The 24,836-nt window shown below is 50.6% G+C and overlaps 1 protein-coding gene across 1 annotated transcript in view; it reads left to right on the top strand.

Moving 5' to 3' along the window:
• Positions 1-24,836, top strand: part of FOXO6 (forkhead box O6) — a 147,205-nt gene that overhangs the window by 109,206 nt on the left and 13,163 nt on the right. The window lies entirely within an intron of this gene.

Genomic DNA, 24,836 nt, shown 5'->3' with positions numbered 1-24,836 from the left:
TAAATAGTAGTAGTAATGGTAGCTGGGGAAAGGTGCAGGAATGGACTCGTGCAGTGAGCTTCACTATTTTTCAAACGATGGTCACTTTGGGCAACGAAACTCCCGTGTGAGAGCCATTTCCCACTGTGCTGACCTTTGCACGGTAGGGATGTGCAGAACAGTTCACAGTTGACTGCCTCCTAGTGACTCCCTACTAGTCACTGTGTGGGCAGTGGATTATTTATGTGAGTCAATGGAGGCTTTGAATTTGTGTATTTTAGCCAAAATAAAAATTAGACTAGAAGGAAAGAGGATGCAGCTTCACTCGTGATTTACATGGGTTGTCTGATGGTAAAGCATCTCAGGGAAGTGAAAAGTTAATGCAAAATTCATATCAACCCACACCATCTAATATCTACTTAGCACTTAGTCAGATCTAGTCAAGTCATCTGGAGCTCCGAATTAACTGATTTGTGCATTCAAGTCAATGGAGTGTTTGTACCGACTTCAAAATTGGCAAGTCACAAGACACTAATTGCAAAGTCATGAATTGCAAATGATGACATCACTTATTCACAGATTCATGCATTATTCTAAAGTCGATAACAAACGTGTGAAATTAATAAAGAATTTTAAATTGGTCAAAAAGTCCTCAACGAGTGAAGATGCAAATCTGAATGCTGGTCAGCACACACACAAAAAAGAGGAATGGAGATTACATTAGGCGAGTTTGAACTACTTCCATCATATGACACAAACAATTGTACCATCATAGCAAGACTGCTCTCTCCTTCAGAAGATCCTGCCTTCTGCAAATCAGCAGCTTCCACTGCATATCTCAAGCACTTAAGCACCCTGTGACCCCAGCTTTCAAATCCACTGCATTAGACATGGATTCCCAGACATGCAACTACTGCTCTTACACTAGTGATCTTCACTATTTTTCAAACAAGGGCCACTTTGGCAAAAAGCTTTCCATATGAGATCCATTTCTGACTGTGCTGACTTCTGCACAGTACGGTGCTGTTCTTAGTTCAGGGAGGGCCCTTTACGAGAGATGGAAACCTCTCTTATGAGCCCTAGGAGGAAAGTGCTGAAGAAGGACTACACTTCCCAGCATTCCTTGCCTGCCTTCCAAGATGGCGCAGGGGCTCAAGAGGGCTCTGTTTCCCTTAAAACAGCCTCCCAGCACTGGGCAAAGCACAGCACAGCATGGTGAGAATAGTTGGTCGTCTCTGCATTGTGCCAGGGGCCTGTGCAGAGTATTCCGCTTCAGCTGAAGTTTCACATGGGCCCAATTAACAATGAGTAAGGGGAGTAGTGGGGAACTGAGTTGACTAGCAAGCCAGAGGTTGCCGGTTCGAACCCCCACCGGTATGTTTCCCAGACTATGGGAAACTCCTATATCAGGCAGCAGCGATATAGGAAGATGTTGTGTTGGAGATGGCAATGGGAAACCCCTCCTGTATTCTACCAAAGTCAACCACAGGGCTCTGTGTTCGCCAGGAGTCGACACCGACTCGACGGCACACTTTACCTTTAAGGGGAGCCACACTCATGGTGGATGGCCTTACAGTGAACAACCCTGCACTATTCTGATGATCTTCTACTGGATCTGCTGTAAGGCAGGGCTTGACAGATCCCAGGTGCCAGGGAGCCATGGCACCTAGAAATTTAACCATGGCGTCTAGACTAGGATATTCAGAGGCCGTTATTTAATGAAATCTTCCTTTGTCCCCGGCAGTCCTCTTTCTGTTCTAAGCATGTTACTTGTAAAGGGGTTAGAGAGGAGCCCACTGACCCTCCCCCTCCACAATGGCCATCACTAAATCCAGGAATTGCATCAAGTCTCCTGTTGTCTGGCTTCTGAATTTTTAGGCTAGCTCCTAGAGTTAAAAAATAAAATAAAATGGTCAAGACCACCCTTAAGCCTAATTCTCGATGCACCGCTGAGCTGGGCAAGGTTTATGTCCACGGCGGTTGTCTCCAGTGTCTTCCATTGTGTTTGTGTGGTGTAAAATAAACAAACACCAATTAACCCTGCAGCCACACACATTATTAGCCCAACATCAAGGGCTCAACTGGGTTTTGTAATGTGGAGTCTCTTAGCAACCTGTCACCATGTGCTCCGTTAGCCAGCACAAGGGTTGGACCGATTCTTCTCAGGAGCCGCCTCGTTGAGTGGTTGGCCCACAAGCGGGACAGATGCTGGCAGTGCTGACGGGCCCCTCCAGAATCCAGTGGAGACTCTTCTCTTGGGCAGTCTCTTTCTGAGCTAGGGATGAAATCAGTACCTTGGATGCTTGCTGGGAAATCATAAGGGCTTCTCTGAGTGCTCTCAGAGCTTTATACTCCACTTGTCCTTATTTACCCCTTCGTAAATCCCTGATTTACAGGGTAACCCCCAAAGGCAAAAGATAGGGACAAAACCAGGAGGTGATTTACCACTGATTGGGTGGACATCAGTGTTCCCTGGAACAGGGATTCCCAGACGTTGTTGACTACAGTGCCCATCATCCCCAGCTACAGTACTTTTTGGCTGGGGATGATGGGAGCTGTGGTCAGCAACATCTGGGAGTCCTTGTTACAGGGAAGGCTGGTGGGGCCTTACAGGTAGTTAGGTGCAAAATCTTCCCAGCTACTTTTGCTTTCTAGCTGAATAGATTTGGGACATGTATCCACCAAAACAGATATGGGGAGCATCTTTAGAATTGATCATTCGCCCAGTAGTTTCTATCCAGCACACGTTGCATGGATCCCCTGTGCTGACCAACTGGCTATTGCCCATGATGCCAGACTATTGCTTATCATTCCCCACTGCAAGTGCTGATAAGCTTGCTATTTCACTGGTTCCAGCCTTCCAGGTTATTGCTTATCCTTCTTCCCCAATGAATGCATTCACGTGATTGCTATTGCACTTGCTTCCAGACTATTGCTTATCATTGTTTCCAACCAAGTGCTGATAAGCTTGCTATTGCACTTGGTGCCAGGTTATTGCTTTTCTTTCTTCCCCAAAGAAATTGCCATGCTTGCTATTTCACTTGGTGATGACATACAGCTGGTTCTCAGGAGTGTGCACGTCTTGGGAATCCTGGCTGGAGACTTCTCCTACCCTGATTTTGGTCGTGAGAATGGGCCCACTGTTCCATATTGCATCCAGACCAGCAAACTATAGTTTGTGCAGACAGTTGCCTGCAAACCAGAACTACAAACCCTTTCAAAACAGGGCTTGCAATCCTGGGTTGTGGCCAAACATTGGTAGGTACGAACTATCATTTGCCCAGCTAATCCTAGCTATGTTGACCCAGGCCACGCAGAGGCCCTTTGTGCAGGTGCAGTGGCCTCCAAAATGGCCACTGCACCAGGGGGAAAGGCTCGAACGAGCTGAAGAATGGCAGAACAGGCTGGTTTTGGACCTAAGGGAGGCTGGTGGGGGGAGGGGGATCCTCAGTGGACCATCACCCTGCCGCCTTGGAGATCAACTCCAGAGGGGGTAAGTTAAAAAAAACCTAAAAAAATACCAAACAAACAAACAAACCCCAACCCCCCACAAAAAAACCCACCCCAACTCACGGAACCCCCTGAACAGGCTGGGGCATGTGTGTTTTGGTCCTCAGTCGGGCCGAAAACGTTCAACGTCAAACCTGTTTGCACATCTCTAATGAACATCCCTAATCCAGAGTTGCCTCCCCAGGTAGCCTGTGAATTTTACTTGCCCTTTTACCCAGGTATGGTGTTTTGTGTACGCTTGGGCTGCACGCAGCCCCAGCAGACACAGAGCTGAGTGCCTAGAGTGTCCGGCTTGAGGGGAAATGCCTCAATTCACCGCACTCCTTGCATGGTGCATTCAGGGATACTTGGAGGCTCGGCTTCATATTCCTGACCTCCAGAGAGTGTGGCTCTCAGAGCAGTGCAGATTGTGTGTGCGCACAGAAGCCGCGAACCACACAGAGGGCTATGGATCGTCTGGTGGGGTGGGGGAAAGGTAGGTTCAGCCCTGCCCTCCCTCCCCCCCCCACCCCAGTAATGGTCGTGAGAATGACTGTGTAGATTGTATTGGGGGTGTGATTTCCAGACTTTGCCTCGGGCACCCCGTGCCTTGTCTCGGCTCTGGGCAGGACAGAGCCACCCCCGAAATGCAGAGATGCCTTTGCAGGTGGTCCGTGATGCAAACCCAGAGCAGCCCTGGCCAAGCAACTGAGCCTGTGCCCGTAGCCTAGCCTGTCCAGCCCACCTTTGCCGCCCGGAGAACTCCCCAGCGCTCCTCTCCCCCCAGCAGAAATCCTCGAGAGTGGAGTGCCTCCCAGCACTCTCCCGGCTGGCTGAGGAGCAAGGCGTGCAGCTCCAGCCCGGGGGGGCCCCTCCGTCTAGACCAACAGCTGCTTCCCACCGGTTCATCTCAGGACAAGCACGTGACGCTGGAGCTGCAAGCCTGCTGTGTGCAGCCGCCAGACGTGTGTGTGTGTGTGTGTGTGTGTGTGTGTGTGTGAGCTGGCTGCCTGGGGTGGCTTCTCCGGGTTGGAAGAGACAGGAAATGGGGAGGGGAAGAGCTTCCTGCAGAGCGGACTGGAGACTGCTCTATCCCCCCCCCCCCCGCCGTCACCGCTTTAATCTTTCCTTTGGTCTCTCTCTGTCTTTCCAGCTGCAGAGGTTGCAAGGGGTGCGGGGGGGGGGGGGAGCTGCTTGCCATCTCCAGCCAATCAAAGGTGCAAGCTGGAGCCGGGCTCTGTGTGCCTCTCCTGCCACTTGACTCCCCCTCTTGGAGCCTTTCCAGAAGGCAGGTCCTCCGCAGAATCAATGCCCAGCTAAAAACACAGGAAGCTGCCCTACACAAAGTCAGGCCATTGGCCCATCCTCAACCTCAGTATTGTCTACACCAGGGGTTCCCAAACTGCCACGCCCATCACCCCCCGCTACAGTTTATTGATGGGAGCTGTAGTTCGTCAGACCATTGGCCCCTCGACCTCAGCATTGTCTACACCAGGGCTGCTCAACTTTGGCCCTCCTGCAGATGTTGGCCTACACCTCCCATAATCCCTGGCTATTGGCCACTGTGGCTGGGGATTATGGGAGTTGTAGTCCAAAAACAGCTGGGGGGCCTGAATTGAGCAGGCCTGGTCTACACCAAAGGTTTCCAACCGGTGGTACTCCAGATGTTGCTAAACCGGTACTCCAGATGTTGCTAATCCAGCACGCCCATCACCCCCCGCTGCAATTTATTGTATGCGGATGACGGAAATTGTAGTCCATCAGACCACTGGCCCCTTGACCACAGGATTGTCTACTCCAAGGGTTTCCAACCGGCGGTACTCCAGAGGTTGCTAAACTACCATGCCCATCACCCCCTGCAACAATTTATTGTGGCTGGGGATGAAGGGCATTGTAGTTTGTCAGCATCTGGAGTGGGCACTGTCTGGGGACCCCGGTCCACACTGTCTGGCAGCGGCTCTCCAAGGCTGCAGGCAGGAGTCTCTCCCAGCCCTGCCTATGCTGGAAAGGGTTGTACTTGGGGACCTGCTACCACTGCGCTATGGGCCCGTCCCCTAAGGCAGGGGTAGGCAGTGTCTGGCTCCCCAGTCGTTGCTGAACTTCAAGTCCCATCACTCCTACCCACAGTTCATTACAGCTGGGGGTGAAGGGGGTTGTAGTTCAGCGACCTCGGGAGAGCTGCACATTGCCTACTGTAAGGGGAATATCTTACAGCTCACATGTAGCTAGTCACCCCTCCAAATGCAAACCAAGGTGAATGCTCCTTAGCCAAGGGGACAGTTCATGCTCACTACCGCAAGACCGGCTCCCCACCCTGAAAAGATCGACTCGGAGTGTGTCCAGACCAACACATTCACTTCCATTTTTCACTTTGGTATCTCAATAATACAGAGGGACATAGGAAACTGCCTTATACAGAGTCAGACCATCGGTCCATCTAGCTCAGTATTGTCCACACTGACTGGCAGAGGCTTCTCCAAGGTTGCAGGCAGGCGTCTCTCCGAGCCCTATCTTGGAGATGCCGCCAGGGATTGAACCTGGGACCGTCTGCATTCAAAACATGCTTGACCACTCCGCTGAGCCCCCTCCATGTATTTATTCTTTTGGTGTGGACAGCCCAGTGGTGTTGCCAGAAAACAACTGAGGGGGGCATAGAAGGGGTAAAGTGCAGCTCTGAGTGGATGAGCCGTGCCCAAGATCTTAGATTACTGAAACGGTAATTGCGGGGGGGGGAACCTGGGGGGGGATACTTCTCTGTAGGGTTCTTGGCCCCTTCTTGAGCCACTCTTGCCAGGTGTCTTACCTGAAGGTTGCACCTTTATTGTTGAGTTATAGCATGTTTCCAACACCGGGTGTATGATCTCCGATCACCAGGCAAATGTGCCCCTTTCCCCTATAGTGCCTCCATTGCTGTAACGATTGGCAGGTGAGATGTGGGCAGTTGCAGGGATTTTCATTGTGAAAATGGCACCGGAGGAAGATTGATCCCCCTTGCTCCAGGACACGGCTTTTGAAAGCCCAGGAGCCCTCTTGGGCTCTGGACTCTGCAGTTTAAGGGAAATTAACAGTGGCACATGCAGGCACACTGGCTAAAGTCTTTGGGGTGAAGAGCCGGTCCTGCCATAGAAAGAAAGGATGACTTGCCCCATTTGCTAAGCAGGGCCTGCCTTGGTTTGCATTTGGATGGGTGATCACATATGAGCACGGTCTGCGACGAGGTATTCCCTCAGGGGATGGGACCCTGGCTCAGTTGTAGAGCATTTGCAGATGGCCCCAGGTCCGTTCCCTGGCAGCCTCTCCAGGCCGGGCTGGGAAAGACTCCTGCCTGGAACCGTGGACAGCCGCTTCCAGTCAGGCCTGCTCAACTTAGGCCCCCCTGCTGTTTTTGGACTACAACTCCCATAATCCCCAGCCACAGTGGCCAATAGCCAGGGATTGTGGGGGTTGTAGGCCAGCATCTGCAGGAGGGCCGAAGATGAGCACCCTGCTATAGACTATACTGAGCTAGATGAACCAATGGTCTGACTGGCAGCTTCCTATATTCTTAAGCTTTCTTTTAGAACATAAGAACAGCCCTGCTGGATCAGGCCCAAGGCCTGCCTAGCCCAACATCCTGTTTCACACAGTGGCTCGTCCGATGCCTCCAGGAAGCCCACAGTCAAGAACTATGAGCTACTACCACTGTGAATATTTCCTCCTCCTCCTCCTCCTTTTCCAAGATCTCTTTTAATGCTCTGTGTGTGTGTGTGTGTGTGTGTGTGTGTGTATAATATATTTGTTTTTAATATATTTGTGCATTAAAGAAGTCTCGGGAAAAGCTGGTGAACTGTAGGGGTGTGCACAAATTATGCCTGGTTCAATTCAAGTCCAAATTGGACTCAAACTGGACCAGGCATGTTTGGTTTTGTGCACCCCCAAACAACCCCGGTTCGATTCGAGTTGAAGGGTTCTACCTTAATTTAAAAAACAAACACAGAAATTTACCACCTCTGGGGGCACTTCCGCGTCAGTGGGTGTGTGTCTTTCTCGGGTTCCCCCTCCCCCCATCCTCTCCCAGTGCCATTACGGCCCAGTTCAGGCAGTTTTCAGCCTGTTCTGGGCCTCTGTGTGGTGTCGGCGGCCATTTTTGAATTCACCATGCATGCGCAATGGGCCTCTGCATGGCCGGGTCACAATCGAAACAGAAACTGAAGGGGGGACACTAGCCATGGCTACTGTGAGCTGCAGTGCAGGGATGAACAGGGACAGTGGTCCTCTCCCTGCTGAATATAAGAGAGCCACCACTTTGAAAGACCCCTTTCTACTCCGCAGGGGTTTCTGGTTCTGACCGCAAAGCCTGCACCGCCGACTCCTTGCTGGGAAGGGGCACCTCCTACCCTCTCGGTGGTGTGCTTGCTGTTGGCTCTGCAGCGTGGGGACGTTTTCCACCCCACCCTCCCGATTCCTCTCCTTTTGTGCCATCCTTGCCTGAGAGCTCGCTGGGGGCAGATGCCCGCCTGCCTGTTCCAAGGATGGTCCGAAGGATGCCGGGAGCCATGGCACCCAGGGCAGCTTGTTCCAGATGCCAATTGATAGTCAAGTCACTCCTCAGAACAATGCCCCCTCCCCCCCGCTAATCCTTTTACAATGGGACTAATTGCTAATCAGACTGATTTCACACTGGCGGTTTTCCCTTGACAGTGAGCCTCCTTGGCGAGAAGCTTGTGGGGAAGGCGGGGTGTGTGTGTGTGCAGCAGGCACCCTGGCACGCAGCTCCCTGGGCGCCAATTGGCACAGCAGCCTGCCGCAGTGATTGCTCTCCACAGCCCGTGCTGCCTCGGCGGGCCGGGGAGCTGTAATTGCCCCTCGCCCGGTAACAACCTGCCTCCGGGGACTGCAGCAGGGGTATTACCCATCTGGGGCTCTGCCTCTCCATCCTGTGCAGTGCCCTGCCAGCACCACGCAGGGATTTTTGCAGGTCGACCGGCTTCTTTCTCACCTGTGCGCAGCCAGTGCTGCTGCCCTCACCGACCAATGCGGTGTTCGGGCCCGCCGCCCATGATTTTGCATATGCAAATGCAAATGTTTTCATATCACGGGGAGCCGTGCCGATCTTGGCAGTGTCGTAGCTCTTCTTACGAGGGGCGGGACGTCAGCCCGGGAGAGTTGCTGACAGATGATTGAAGTGGGGGGGGGGGACAGGCCCCATCTCTCTCCCTCTCCCTGCAAGTTGGCTTCTGCCTGGAGCTGGGGCGGCTTTTTCATGAGGCGAGGTGATGCGATCGTCTCAAGCAGTGGATTACTGGGCTGCTCACAGAGGCTGGCACTGGCATCAGAGCAGACATCTGGGTAGGGGTGTGCATGGACCCGGCTGGCCGGGTTCGGTTCAAGTCTGGACCGGACTGGGCCAGTTTGGTTCGGCACGTTCTCGAACCACCCCCACCCCCGGTTTGGTCCGATCTGGGTCGGGTTCGCGAATTTCTTTCCCCCCCACAAAAATAATTGTTTTGGTCACCTCCTTTCCACCCTAACTGGCCGTTCGGCCAACTCTTCAGCCCTTCAGTGCGGGCCCAGAAGCCCATTGTGCAGGCACAATGGCCTTCAAAATGGCCACTGCGCCAGAGGGGGAAGGCCCAAACGGGGCAGTTAGGATCACAAGGAGGCCGCGGGGGGAGGGGGACCCCTGCAAACCCCCCCCCCACCACCTAGAGGAAGTACCCCAGAGGGGGTAAGTGATAAAAATATACATATAAATATATTGGAAGGAAAAAAATCACAACCCCCCCAGTAGAGTTTGGTCCGAAGTCGGACCGAACAGGGGGTGGTTCACTTTGACCCCAAACGAACCTGTTTGTACACCACTACATATGGGACAGGTCTGGCAGTTGCAAGCTTTGCAAGGAATCCCTCATACTCACAGGAACACAGGAAGCTGCCTTATACCGAGTCAGACCATTGGTCCATCTCGCTCAGCATTGTATACACTGACTGGCAGCAGCTTCTCCAAGGTTGCCGGCAGGAGTCTTATCCTAATCCAGCCCTGCCTAGAGGTGGTGCCAGGGATTAAGGCTGAGAGCGCCTACATTCAAGTAGATGCTCTATTGCTGAGCTTATGGCCCTGTCCCCTAAGGGGGAAATCTTACAGTGCTCACATGTGAAGGCAGTACAAACATCCACTGCAGCCTGGCGGGGAGGATGCAGGGGGAAGGCAAGACCGAACCCACCATCCTCCCTAGACAATCTTCTGCGTTGTGTACAGCGTGCTCCTTGCACACCCACATGATCCCCACTGCTCCCGGTATTACAGATCTCTGGAGGCTGCGGAAATGAATCCTAGCTTCCAGGAATCATGACGACGACGACTGCTATGGATATTTATATAGCACTCTTCAACCAAAGTTCTCAAAGCAGTTTACATAGAAAAACAAATAATTCATCAATAAGATGGTCCCCTGTCCCCAAAGGGCTCACAATCTAAAAAGAAACATAAGGCAGACACCAGCAACAGCCACTGGGAGGGATGCTGTGCTGGGGCTGGATAGGGCCAGTTGCTCTCCCCCTGCTAAATGTAAGAGAACCACCACTTTAAAAAGTGTCTCTGTGCTCAGTTAGCAGGGGTGCATTTAGGGATGAGTCAGGCACTCTAGGCACCTAGCTGGTCTTGTGGTAGCAAGCATGACGTCTCCCCTTAGCTAAGCAGGGTCTGCCCTGGATGCATATGAATGGGAGACGAGAAGTTTGAGCCCTGTAAGATCTTCCCCTTACGGGATGGAGAGCCGTTCTGGGAAGAGCAGAAGGTTCCAAGTTCCCTCCCTGGCATCATCTCCAAGATAGGGCTGAGAGAGATTCCTGCCTGCAACCCTGGAGAAGCCGCTCCCAGTCTGTGAAGACAATACTGAGTTAGATAGACCAATGGTCTGACTCAGTATATGGCAGCTTCCTGTGTTCCTATGGTCCTCTGTGTCTGCTCGTGCTGTGTGCAACCCGATCCCAGCGCTGCACACAAGCAGCCCAACCCAGATTAGGCTGCCCTAGCCGGGGTTAGGCTGCTTGTGTGAATCGGCTTATTGTCTCCCATCCAAATGCAAACCAAAAGCGAAGCCTGTTTGTCAAAGAAGCCGATTCGCGGCTGCTCCGACAAGGCCAGCTCTCGCCCCGCAACAGCTTTCCCCCAGATCTGTCCCTCCATTGCTCTCTGCATCCTTGCACGGCTCTGCACTAGATATTTGCATCCCTTCACAACGGCATCGGCTGCACCTCAAATAAGGGTATGAAATTAGTGGAGCCTTGGTTGGGTCTGGGGAGTGTCGGCTTCTCTTTCCACATCCCCGTCTCTGGCTGTCTAGAGTCACCTGCTTCTGCTTTCTGGCGTTTGCAGAGGCTGATGCTTTTGCTGCTGCAATCTCTCTCTCTCTCTCCCCCTCCTTTTTTCCTTTCCACTCGCATCACATCGTTCATTTGGCCAGCCTCATTTGGGAGTCGCTTGTTCAGTTTAGTGCACATGCTTTGCCTACATAAAGGTTGCATGGCTGGGCGGACTTGAGTTAGAACCATCCCTGACCTACTGAAATGTGGCACCTTCTTGAGAGGCCAGTTTCCAAGTCACTCCACCCGCACAAGCACACCTGGAACCTTCCGCCTTTGCCATCTCCCAGGTAGCAAGGTAGGAAGCGGCCTGTGCCTGAGGCTGCTACTGCCAGTGAAAGCAGACAACACTGACTATAGATGAAGCAGCTTCAAGTGTTTGTGTGGCTTACCTAGATTCTGAATTACTGGCCTTCCCAGCAGTTTTCCCTCTAACAGGGATTCCCAGATGTGGTTGACTACAACTCCCATAATCCCCAGCCAAAGGCATTGCAGCTAGGGATGCTGGGAGTTGTAGTCAACCATATCTGGGAATCCCTGTTAGAGGGAACAGTGCTTCCGAGAGAATTAAAATGGAGATCCCACCCCACTTAGCATGCTGGCCCTTCTCCAGCCAATGAGACTTACTGTTCTGATACAATCATAAGAACATGGGAAGCTGCCTTATATACAGTCAGACCATTGGTCCATCAACCTCCGTCTACTTTCACTGGTGGCAGCTCTCCAAGGTTTGCCTGTGGGCTCTCCTTCGCGGCTGGTTGGCCTGGCTGCCACTTCTCCTGGCCTCCACTTTTTCTCCCTGCCTGCTCAGTTTCTTTCTGCCAGTCTTTGTCGCTAATCGGCAGCTGCTTGTGAACTCTTGCAAGAGCTGCCATGCATGGGATTAGTGACGGGTACACCTCAGCGAAATAATGATGATGATGATGATGATGATGATGATAAAATTCAGCCATCCCAGGTCCTTGGGAAGGACTCAATGTCTGGATAAAACAAACCAGTCAATAACACCTGTCTGACTGTGTAAACAAGAAATAATAATAATAGTTCTCTGAGAGGCTCACAACACAGGATTAAAACATACAATAAAAACACATTAAATAATAACAGACAAATTATATGCGTTAAATCATAACACATGAAATCATAACAGACAAAAAGGGAGAAAAGAAAATGCCAAAAAAAAAGGAAAAGCAGTTTAAAAACTCATTTTAAAATTAGTTAAAATTCAAAATCTGAAAACCAGAATTTATAAGGCCTGGGAGAACAAAACGGCCTTTACCTGGCAATGTAAACGAACAAAGTGATGAAGCCAGGTGAACCTCGCCGAGGCGGCTATTCCATAAACAGGGTGCAACCACTGAAAAGGCCCTCTCCCTGGTAGCCACCCTCCTCCCCCTCACCTCGTTTGGCAGGGACACCAGGTAGTATACAGGCCCAGAGAGGTATCCGGCATACAGTTTCCATTTTCTAGGACTCCGCTCTGATTAGTGGATCTAGGGCCATAGCTCAGTGGAAGATCATCTGCTCTTCATGCGGAAGGTCCTAGGTTCAATCCCTGGTATCTCCAGGCAAGACTGGGAAAGACTCCTGCCTGGAACCTTGGAGAGCTGCTACCAGCCAATGTGGACAAAACTAAGCCAGATAGACAGGATCCACAAATTTAGGCTTGGCTCACTGCTCAGCCATTATTTGCGGTTGCTACTGATCCCATCTCTGCCCTTGGCTCCTTTCCTGGCACACAGGCAGAGGAGAGAGAGAAGTGGGTCATCTGCCATTTGCACTGAGATGTGGAGAAGGTAAGAAAGAGGGGGAGCCCTCTCCTGATGCTCAGAAAGGATTCCTGCTGTTTCTTACCTTCTCCACAACAGCAGTGGAAATGAGACCTCTGGGGAGGAGATCTGTGTGGTGTCGGGTGTACTGTTTGCCACAGGGCTAGGGGACTTGCCACGGGTGAGCTGGCAAGTGGATTTGTAGATGCCTGCAGATGGACCAATGGTCTGACCTGGTCTAAGGCAGCTCCCTATGTCCCTCTGTTGGTTCTAGCTTAGATTTGTTTGCCCTTAGCTGCATCTCTGCTTTGGCTCCTTTTGATTTTGATTGCTTCTTGGGCCGAGGTGGCTGTTTGTACAGGGCAGTGCTGAAAGCTCATTGTGGGTTGTTGTGTTTGGCTGCTTAGTTTTTCATTTGCTCGCCTAGAATCAGAGTTGCTGTGAAGGAGCACTGGCTGCTGATCGCTCTGTCTTTCTACTGAACAGTGAGCTGCTGGTTGATGGAACCAAATTCTGATCATCAGCTGCTATTGCTCGACATTCTGGGCGCACAGAATAGCAGACAGATTTTGCCCCGTTCTGCCCTAGCATCGTATGGAGGACTTCTTTGCTGAGCTGTAGCTCACCTGTTGGAGGCTAGATGGAGTTCAAAGCAGGGCTGAAAGAAATTTGAGTGGGGGGGAACTCCAAGCAAATTCTCATAGTTTAAAATGTGTAGCACAATCTAATGCATATTTGCTTGGGAGAGAGTCCTGCTCCATCCAGCGGCCTTATTGCTAGATAAGTGTGCATAGGATTGCAAACGTAATTGTGAAAAAGTTAGATTTATGTTATCCTAATTATATTTTTACAGCATTCCCAGGTATGCATGCTGTTGGATTTAGAGCTTTTGTTTAAAAAAACCAAAACCAAGAAGCTGCAGTAAAGTAATAGGCAGGTCACACGGTTGTTTATTTGGTTACATTTATTACGGTCCAGGACCAGAAAACAAAAACAAGAAAGAAAAATACAAAATTACAGGAGAATCAATACAGTTCGCATGACCAAGTTCAGAATAGGAGAAGCCTCCTGCCCTAGTTGCTGAAATTTCAACAATGTTGATTTCAAAATCTGGAAAGATCGGAAGCATGAAAGACCAAATTCTGACTCTTTGCTAATGCTTTAGAATTTGAGCTGAAGCACAGGGGTTGCCTGCGTGTGATCCTCCTGGAGCTTTCCCAGGCAGCAGGCGGGTTTATGGCGGGTTTACTGTGAAGCTTCATTGCAAGTTTGAATTTGCAAAAGAAAAAAAAGGGGGGTTGACCCTGGACATAGATCAGGCTAGGCTCTAACATGTAATGAAAAACCTGAATCGTGTGTAAAGTGCTCCCCAATATCTCACACGGACTTTAGTGGTGAATCTGGCAAACGCACACCCTCCATTCTGGCGGAGGAGCGAGCTAAAAGCCCCGTCTGGGAATGCTCCAGATGTTGCCGAACAACTTATTGTGGCTGGGGATGATGGGAGTTGTAGTTCAGCAACATCTGGAGGACCACCGGTTGGGAACCCCTGCTGTAGCATAAAGTCCCTTCAGCGCTCTTGCTTCCAATTTGCCCTGTTGATGGCTATTCCTGTTGGAGTGCCTCCCGTTGCTCTTTCACTCTCTCTGTAGCCACTCACACACAAGAAGCCCCATTCCCCAAGCAAGCGCCATGGGAACCCACATCAAAGGAAAATGGTCACAGCTTCTTGGCGTGTGGCCGAAAAGCCCCCCGAGCACTTTCCAGGGAATTAAAGAGAGCCCTGTCACACAGAGACCGAGCACGAGACCTTGGAGAGCTCTCGCCTACACCGTTCTGCATCCAGCCAGATCATGGGAGTGAGGCTGGTCATCCGTCCCTGCATTTGTCTACCTAACGGCTGACAGCAAGCAACCATCAATACGCGGCTAGAGGGTGCTGTGGGAGCCCAGTGTGGGCACAGACGCAGTGAGCATCTCTCTCCTCTCCCGGTCAGTGCAAACCTCCAGACAAAAGCCTGCCAGCTAGATCCACGAGTAAAAATAATTGTGCCTTGGCATTCGGAATGCAAAGTCCCCCCCATCCCCTGGGAGAGTGCCTCTCCAGTGCTGCCTTTAAGGGCCAGAGCATCTGATCCCTTGATAGCACGGATGCAGCGCACAGCACAAATTGGCTTCTTCCGTGCCGCTAATTAAGCCTGCTGTCCTTGCCTCTCCCACCTCTGCACTCGCTCCTCTGGCCGGGCCGCTGGTGCCCACGCAGTCCTTCATGGACTCCTTGGCCGGGCTGAGCAGCGAGCCTGGCCTTAATTACTGCCGCTGCCTTGCTTTAATGAACCTTCTTGGCCAAGCAAGGCCGCAGCTTCCGTCTTACTCTGGGCAGATGAAGTCAGGACAAGGAGCCTCCTTCGCCCCTGGAAATGCTGCCTGGGCGCAGGCCTGGCCTGCATTTCTCCTTCCTTGCAGCTCTTCTAGGCACCCAGGAGGTCGTTCTCCATTCCGGGAACTCCAACTGTCCCCATGTCCCTCCCAGGGGAAATCTCGCTTTTTGATACCAGGCCCTGACAAACCGTTGTCCCCATATTGCCCGCCCCCGCCCCCTGGCTGCGTCCGCCCTTCAGAAATGCTCGTTAAATGGCTGTCCCTTTGAGTTGCTAGTGTGTCGGCGTTCTTTAGGATGCACTTCCCTCCCCAAGGTTTTTAGAAGTCAAAGATCTTGAGTGGGTAGGGCTGGACTCCTGCCAAGGAGTGAACCCGAGACCTGCATGCTAGCCGATGCTCTAACACTGTGCTGCAGCCTCACTGGGGGGCTGTCTTACAGCGCCCACATGCAGTCTCGCAACCCGATGCAAACCAAGGCAGACCCTGCTTAGCAAAGGGGACATTTCATGCTGGCTGCCACAAGACCAGCTCTCCTCCCCAAACCTAGGTGCCCAAGGTTTCGGTGCCAAATCCTTTGCAAGGCAGGACCATCCAACTTGCAACCAGTGCCGACAATGGCTACAGGAACGTAAGCCACAGCTGTGGAAGCGCTCCTGCCTCCGGCTGCAAGGGAATTTCAGGGCAGGGCAGGGCCTGGGTGTCCTCCCCGTTACCTTCCTGTGTCTGCACGCCTGTCCTTGCTTGCCCCTCTCCACCAGCACCGGCCCTGCAGAAGCCGCTGGCCTCACCTGTTCAGGCAGGCCCAGGGCAGCCACCCTAATGATATTCACATGACGAAAGGGGGTGGGGTGGGGGACAAACCAACCCAGTGTTTCTGGAACAGGAACAGGGAAGTGCAGAGCACCAGAAGGACCCAATGAAGGGGTAGATCTGGCTGATTTGTGAGCGTACCCCCTCCATTTTGGAGGAGATGCGAGTTAAAGGGCTTCAAAAGAGATATACATGTCAAGCAGTATAAAAATATGATTAATGAAATAAAAGCCCCGTGTGAAAAACTTCCAGGGGGTGAGCAACTGACCCTATCCAACCCCAGCACAGCATCCCTCCGGTGGTTGTCGCTGGTGGCTACCTTGTGATTCTTTTTAGGTGATCTTACTTAATTTTATTTTATTGTAGATTGTGAACTCTGTTGGGGCAGGGAACCGTATGTATGTATGTATGTATGTATGTATGTATGTATGTATGTATCTTTCTTTCTTTCTTTCTTTCTTTCTTTCTTTCTTTGTAAACCACTTTGAGAACTTTTTGTTGAAAAGTGGTACATAAATATTTGTCATATTATTAGTAGTAAGCCAGAACAAGTGCCCGGTTTGGCAGGGGCGTCAGGGAGTAGGTAATGGGGCATGGGCTCCCAGTGAATTGCTCAGAGCCCCGAATCTCGTCAGCCACCTCCCTGCTCCCCAAGATCTCTTCCAGAAAATAAGCGCAGCAGCAGAGGCACCTGCACAGAGAGGGGAGAGAGCTCCCGGCCTAACCTGGTTCTATACTAGAGAGCTTGATAGGTTCTGTATTATAATATTAGAGACTTTAAAGAACATGCATAGTCCCCTGCTAACAGAGCAAAGAGGCACCTTTTTAAAAAAAAAGTGATTCTCTATATTTAGCAGGGGAGAGCACCTGACCCTATCCATCCCCAGCACAGCATCCCACCAGTGGCTGTTGCTGGGTTCTAGCTTATATTTCTTTTTCAGATTGTAAGCCCTTTGGGACAGGGAGCCATTTTATTTATTTATTTATATCCATGCACCCCACTTTGGGAACTTCTGTTGAAAAGCAGTATATAAATATCCATTGTAGTCATCATAATTATTCTTGGGGAGCGAGGGCAGTATTTCTTTATATTTATACTTATGCTTATATGCCACCCTTTGTCTTAAGACCTCCAGCAGTGGGGGCAACTCCACAGATTAGGGGAGAGAGAGCTCCTAGCTTCACCAGGTCTCTGCTGTTTCCACCTTCATAGGCACTGCATTGTAATATTAAGAGACCTTTAAAATCATACATAATTATTCTGGTGGGGAGGTACGATGGAGAAGGAGTGTTCCTCCAGAAAAGAGTGGGGGCAACAGCTCAGTGGAAGACGGCAGTTGTAGCTCAGTAGTAAAGCTTCTGCTTTCCATGCAGAAGGTCCCAGGTTCAATCCCTGGCAGCATCTCCAGGGTGCTTTCCAGATTAGACCCTGCAATGGGGTCATGGCAGATCTTGGAAGTGTGCTTCTTACATTATGACAGCACAGTCCCTACGTGGACAGCAGGGTGCCGTTCACATTTCCAATGCCTTGTTTCGAATTTAATCGCTGCAATATAGACAGAGCTAGGACGTCGTATATCTGGTGTAAAGAAGTTGCTGTTTTCCCCCGGGTTGTTAGTTAATGCGAGACTTCGACCCCTGCGGCTTACGTTTTGAATGTGACTTGCCTGAACGGAGGCATTTTGCTGCTGTCGAGCAGCTAGTCTGGAAAGCACCCAGGTCGGACTGGGAAAGACTTCTGCCTGAAACCTTGGAGAGCCGCTGTCAGTCAGTGTAGACAATACTTAGCTAGATCAGTGGTCTGACTCGGTGAGGTTCTTCACACAAGCCAAAACTGTGTTCCTCTACCTAGGTTTGGGAACTGTGTGTGCTCCAAATTTTCAGTTGTGTGGGTGCAAACAACTAGGTAGGAGGAGGGAGAAGTGATTTTGTGAGAGCAAGATAGGAGGAAACCTGGGTAGCCATGTGTATTCCACTGCAGCTTGAGGGCTGCTGGGGGGTGCACCATCGCAGCATGAAGCTGAGTGGTGGAAGAGCAGGTAAGGACCGACTGTCTTCACTTTTAAAGGTGTCACTCGCCACCTCCTCCTGCTCCGCCCTCCACCAGTCAAATCCGTTCAGCAGCCCCATGAGCCATTTCGGCTCTGGATCTGTGCACAAATCTGAGTTCGGCACGAATCTGAATTCATGCACATCCCTACTGTTTGTCTCAGAATGGGAGGTATTGCCCAATCGAACATTCCCCTTGGAGGCAAAAGGGAAATTGTTAACCACCCAGAGACCAAAGTTTGGGGCAGTGTACAAATTAGATAGATAGATAGATAGATAGATAGATAGATAGATAGATAGATAGATAGATAGAAAGAAAACAGCTGCAGGGTAGAGATGGTGATAAGGATCTTGATTATATATATGTACTATATGTTTTGAGGTTTTTTTAGTTTCTAATGTACAGCACCTGTAGAAGCAGCAGGGAGCTAAGGTAGGCTAGGATAGGCCTAGACTGCCTTGGCTTTCCTGCCGTTGTAGAACTATAAATCCCACCATTCCTAGCCAAACTTTATTGTGACTGGGGATGATGAGAGCCGTTGGATCAACAACAGATTGAGAGCTGCAGTTGCCTTCCCCTGGGCTAGGAGCTGGACACTGTCTGGCAGCAGCTCTCTAAGGTTGTAGGTAGGAGTCTCTCCCAGTCCTACCTTGAGATGCCGGAGAGTGAACGTGGGGCTTCTGCATGCAAGCGGATGCTCTACCACCTGAGCTACAGTCCCCTCCCCAAAGGGGAATAGCTTATAGCATTCACATGTTGCTGCCCATACAAATGCAAACCAGCCCAGACCCTGCTTAGCAAAGGTGAAATTCATGCTCACTACTGCCAAGACCAACTCTCCTCCCCTCAGATACTTTCTGTGAAGCTCAAGGACTCCTGCTATTAACTCTACCTCCGTCAGACTCCACCCATCAGGCATAGCTGAGCTCTAACCTGCCACGATGGCCCCACCCCTTAATTAGGCCCCACCCCCTGACCTTCCTGGCACCACCCAAGACTCCATCCCTTCACATTCTAGACTCCGCCTCTTCTCTCTGACCCCCGAGTCTCATGATGTGATTCCCAGGAGATCTGGCCATTCTACTTTGACTTACTTCCTAGCAATGCTTTGCTATAGAGTTAAGGGCCAAAACAGATAAGATAAGGGAGGTTCATTACAGGCTCTGCTAACTGTATTTTGTGTTTACTTTCAAGCAGCTGGTTGAGGAGAAAAGCTCTGATTTTTCTTTTGTGGGCAGGGTATTCAAACCTTTTTCCATGTGCTATTTCCCCTATTCTAAACCCCCCCCCCAAGTTGCTATTAGCCCCACAAGGGCGGGGGGGGGGGGAGAGAGAACAAGAGTCACATCTATATATTCCCCGAGGAGAACTGATAGTATTTAGAGCAACTTCCAAAATTTATATTTTGAGGGTTTTTCAGTGTGGTGTAGTGGTTAGAAAGCTGGACTAGGACCAGGGAGACCCAGTTTCAAATTCCTGTCCATCCATGAGACATACTGGGTGACGCTGGGCCAGTGACTCTCAGCCTGACCTACCTTGCAGGGTTATTGTGAGGTTAAACATAATCATGAACATCACTCTGGGCTCCGTGGAGGAACAGCAGGATATAAATCTAAAAATGAAATGAAAAATGAAATAGTAAATTCCTGGGGGGGGTGTGTGCACGCGTGTGCATGTATACGTGTGCATGTTTGTGTGTACGTTTGCATGTGTGTGCATGTTTGCACGTGTGTACGTTTGCATGTGTGTGTATGTGTGTATGTTAAGGGTTTTGTATTTAGAACCGGAACATGGCACAGGAGGAAAGGGTTAAACGAGTTCTTCCCCAGCACTGCTGCTCCGATCAAAATCAGAGTCCCTCCCCCACACCAGTTGCTTTAAAGTCAAAACAAAAGGAGAAGGGAGATCAGCTCATCCCCCCCCCCCACTATACTTTTTATTTTTAATTTTTGCAGAAAAGTACAAAAGAAAAAAATATATATGTGAAAAAATTCCAGGTAGAATTCAGCTCAGGATCAAACATAACACTCCAGGGTGTTTCTCATGACTTTGCGTAATCAATTTAGAATATTTTAAAATACAAAATACAAACCCTTTTCAACCTTTGCAGGCTGCTTGGCATCGATACCATTTACAGTGAGTTTAAAGGACGGTCAGAGCTCAGAGCTCCCTCCCACGAGGGCTCTCTTTGGGTCCTCCGTGGCCCAGGTGCCTGGCTGAGGCTTGGGCTGCCGCCGCGTTGTGCTGTCGGAAGGTTCAGACGGATTGTCCAGGCTGACAGGGGCTTCCGGCCTCTGAACTTTCCCCAGGCACTCCTCAAACCGGCTGGCTCATTGTCAGGCCCGGCAGAAACGCTCACCACGGAGTCCTCTGCACAGCTCCTCTGTCTGCTGTCTGGGCACACTGTCATCGCCATAATGCTTCCTTGTACTTCTCAGTGTCTCACATTCCTTTCCGAGGAGGCAGCAGCGGGGGAGTGGGGCGGGGGTCTTTGTGCAGCTAACGGCCTCTGGCAGGTCCCTTCATGCGTGAGAAGCAGGCAGACAGGGCAGCAGCCTCTTCTACTTGGGGGGAATGGGTAGCTGGATCCACACTCCATCACTGCCGGAAGCCACCCTTGCCGAAGGGTGGCTTCAGATGAGGTGGCTGCCAGGTATCCTGTCTGCTCAGTCTCATCCAGGAGTGCCCTAAGGGGGTGGCCCTGGGGGCTTGGGCCCTCAATGAATGGCTCAGAGCCCCACATCTCAACACACTTCTTTCTCAATTGCGGGGTGGGCTGTCATCTATGCTGCTGCTGCTGCTGCTTCAATCACTTCTTCTCTCTGTCTTCTCATAAGAAGAGCCCTGCTGGATCAGGCCCAAGGCCCATCTAGTCCGGCATCTTGCTTCCCACAGCGACCCTCTAGATGCCTCTGGGGATCCCACAAGCAGGAGAGGAAGCCATGCCCTCTCTCCTGATGTTACTCCCCTGCAACTGGTATCCAGAGGCATCCTGCCTTTGAGGCTGGAGGTGGCCTATAGCCCTCCAACTAGCAGCCATTGATAGGCCTGACCCCCATGCATTTGTCCAAGCCCCCTTTAAAGCCATCCAAACTGGTGGCCATCACCACATCCCGTGGCAGAGAATTCCATAGCCGGTGTGAAAAAAAATCCTTTCTTTTGTCAATCTTAAATTTCCCGGCAATCTGTTTCATGGGATGACCCCTGGTTCTAGTGTTATGTGTGTGTGTGAGAGAGAAATTTCTCTCTGTCCACTTTCTCCACACTATGCATGATTTTATAGACCTCTATCATGTCTCCCTGCAGTTGTCTTTTTTCTAAACTAAACAGCCCCAGGTGTTGTAGCCTTGCCTCAGAGGAAAGGTGCTTTAGCCCCTGATCATCTTGGTTGCCCTCTTCTGCACCTTCTCCAGTTCTATAATGTCCTTGCTGAGATATGTTGACCAAAACTGTGCACAGTACTCCAAATGTGGCCGCACCATAGATTTGTATAGGGCATTATAATATTAGCCATATTATTTCCAGTTCACTTCCCTAGCATGGAATCTGCCTTTTTCACAGCTGCTGCACACCCTTCCCCAAAAGGTGCGGTGCTGCTGGGCACAAAACAGACGCTCTAGCCCCCGGTACAGCACTTGTCTCCTCCCATTTCCCTTTGGGGAGGAGTCAGACATAATGATTCCTGAGTTTAATTATCAAAAGGAGGGTGGTGGGCCAGGGCCCCAGATATTTTAAGTCCCTAACAACGCCCCTGGTCTCGTCTGACCCAGTCTCTCTCCCAAGCCCCCTCACAGCAGGTCTCCAATTGAGGAGATGCAGAAGGACCTGCAGCCTAGCCACACCATTTGGGGCTGAAGTGGGGAGGGGAGAGATTGCCAAGCAAAATCCTGGGCTTGGAAGAATTTGAATGCATATTCCCCTACTTTGATTCTCCTCCCATCAGATGTCCATATTTCTTATGCTATTGTATTTAGCCCACCCGCTCCCTGCTTTCAAGTTTCAGCCACAACCCCTGCTTGTCTTTAAAGTGCCACACAACCTTTTTTTTTAGTATTTGCTTAAAAATTAGACTAATCGACTAGTAACTTGGCTGCTTGTGTGGAACTTGTCAGAGTATCTGGGGAATGAGTGGACACTTGGCTTTATTGTCTTAAAACAGGTCTTGGTGATTTTTCTCTGGATCTAGAAGCCGGCCCCCAAATGTAGGAGCCTGGAAGTTTTTCACACTCGGCTTTTAGTTTGCATCTCCACCAGAATGGAGGTGTGTGTTCACATATCTGCCAAATTTACCCCAAAGTCCCTGCGAGATACCAGGGAGCATTCCACACACGGTTCAGGTTTTTCATCGCTCTTTAGAGTGTAGCCCAATTTATATCCGGGGTAAAAAAATCCACTTTTTTGGTCAGTTTTTGGGGGCAACTTCAAACTTGAAGTAAAGCCTTGCAGAAATCACTCGGTAAAGCAGCACCGGACAGTGGACACTGGACAAAATTACTAGACTCAGTGACAGACATTGTGGAGCGGGGGAGTAAACAAGCTTCTCTTTTATCCCCTTTACAAGTAACCTACTTAGAAGACAAAACAGGGCTTCCTGGGACAAATATTTGATTAAATAACTCTGTCTCTGCATATCCTAGTCTAGGCTCCATGGTTAAATTTCCAGCTGCCCGGGGTCCCTGGCGCTTGGGATTTTTCAGGCCCTGCCTTAAAATGAGTCCCAAAGGATTAAGATTTCACTCTCTGTGTTTGTGTGGGTGTGTGCATTTCATCGAATCCCTCAGCTTGGAGTTTCCACAGCGGAATTAGCATTCTGCATTTTTGCCAGATTTTAAAGGCTTACACAATTTCATTTTCAGCTCAGTGGCTATTGTAAGAACTGCCCTCTGGTTGTGCGTGGAACTACAGAGAGCTGATATTGTATATGTGTGCCTCCTGCATCATACTGTGAAATGAAGGCCAAGGAACAGTGGAAATGCAACAAAACATAAGCAAGGCTCAATTTCAGTTAGCATCTGCTAGAGATCTTTTTCATTACCAGGGACTAAATCTACCACATCATGACTACCTGGGCTTTTGGGGGTGGGGCTGGAAATGTGCCTCTGAGCATCTGCAGAGTGTATTTCTCACACTGCTAAGTCATGTTCGTCATTCTCTTCCACACATCTCTGATTAAAGGGTGAGGCTTTGGAGGAGGCTTGGAACCCACCACCTCACATTTTACAATTCAAACATTGAGTGTGAGTGACAGGTTAAAAGCAGAGCTGTAGAAACAAATAAGGCCTGGTCTAACCATGCAGCCAAAGGAGCTGGTACAACCTGAAGGGGAAGAATGGGCTGAACCATTTTGGTCTGCAGGTGAAGGAGCATTTTTCATATTCCTTGATGTTAACATCTCCCTGCAGAGATAAAATCAGCACACTAGGCAAAGGGCCGGGCTAGAATCCTTCTCCTACCTGGGCTAGTTTTCTATTTGCAAGTTTTGGTTTTGGTTTTAATGTGTGGGAGAATTCCAAAGCGGTGGTCCCCACCTACAGTCCAAAGTGGTCCAGTCCAGTAGTCCCTCTAACAGGGATTCCCAGATGTTGTTGACCACAACTCCCATGACCCCTAAGCAAAAGCCATCGCAGCTGGGGATTCTGGGAGTTATAGTCAACAACATCTGGGAATCCCTCTTAGAGGGAACACTGGTCCAGTCAACTACCTAAACATCCTACCACCGCATCCCGCCTTGAAGTTGCCTTATACAGAGTCGGGCCACTGGTCCAGCTAGCTCAGTACTGTCTATACCAGGGATTCTCAACGTTGGGTCCCCAGATATTATTGGACTTCAACTCCCATAATCCCCAACCAAAGGCCACGGGGGCTGAGGATTATGGGAGTTGAAGTCCAGTAACATCTGGGGACCCAACAGTGAGAATCCCTGGTCTACACTGACTGGCAGCGTCTCTCCAAGGTTTCAGGCAGGAGTCTCTGCAACACAGATGCTCTGCCACTGATCTAGGGCCCCATCCCAGGGACCAGCTAAAAGACCGCAGGGCGGGAGAGCTGAGCAGGGGTGCGGCAGGGAGTGTGTGGCAGAGTGGGGCAATACAGCTGCGGGAACTCTGTGGGTGCCCCAAAAGAAGGCAAGGCAGGAAGGCAATCATGCCCTCTTTCTCTTGGCACTGTATTTCTACCAGGAAAGAGCAGCCAAGCAAGGGTGTCTGGGGAGGGGTGTGTGTGTGTGTGTGTGTGTGTGTGTGTGTGTGTGTGTGTGTGTGTGAGTGATCAGTACCCAGAGGCCTCCTTCGGCGGCTCTACTTGGGGGCTCTGCATTCCCCCCAGGTGCTTTCTCCCTCCCCAGCCAGCCTGCTGGTTTGTGAGCGGCGGGACGGAAGGGGTTAATCGCCAGACCCTACCTGCCACTGCATTTTAAAGATGCCGAGATGAAAGCCCATAATTTATTCTCCCCACACACGAAGGAGCAATTAGTTCTAAACACGGCTTAATCAGTCAGCGCGAGATTGATTTCTGTAGACTTGGATTTGGTGGCTGCTGGCAAGGCGCCAACCTGCAAGCAATCTCCAAATAAATGAAGTGCAGAGAAGTAAGCCATTACATAATATGATATATGGGGCCCTGTGACTTGCTCGCCTGCTCATTAGTATGCCTCTGGACAAAGGCATGGCATGGCACCAGCTCTCTGCAGACTCCACAGCCTTTCACCCACCGTCAGGCATTACTGGAATGGTGCTGCTATCGCCCATCTTATTCCTTTTTGGAGGCAGTTGCTGGTTCGGTGGATTCTCCCCTGGCCCCGGCAGACTGCCGTTCCTGTTTCAGACCGCAAGAACAGTCAGCTTGCAGAACCAGCACGGAGGCAGGAGGAATGTGCAAGCTTTGGAGTTTCACAGAACTCTAAATCAGGCATAGTTTGGAGGTGAAAATGGTCTCTGCTCCCATTACACTCACGATGCCACAACACCTGGCACCAGGCTACCCTGCCCTTGGTGATTGCCCTGTGTGCATTCGATG

Source organism: Hemicordylus capensis, chromosome 7 (genome assembly GCF_027244095.1).
Source record: "Hemicordylus capensis ecotype Gifberg chromosome 7, rHemCap1.1.pri, whole genome shotgun sequence".
Classification (NCBI taxonomy): Eukaryota; Metazoa; Chordata; class Lepidosauria; order Squamata; family Cordylidae; genus Hemicordylus; species Hemicordylus capensis.
The sequence above is the reverse complement of the archived record's forward strand: the minus strand, read 5'-3'. Positions and strand labels throughout refer to the sequence as shown.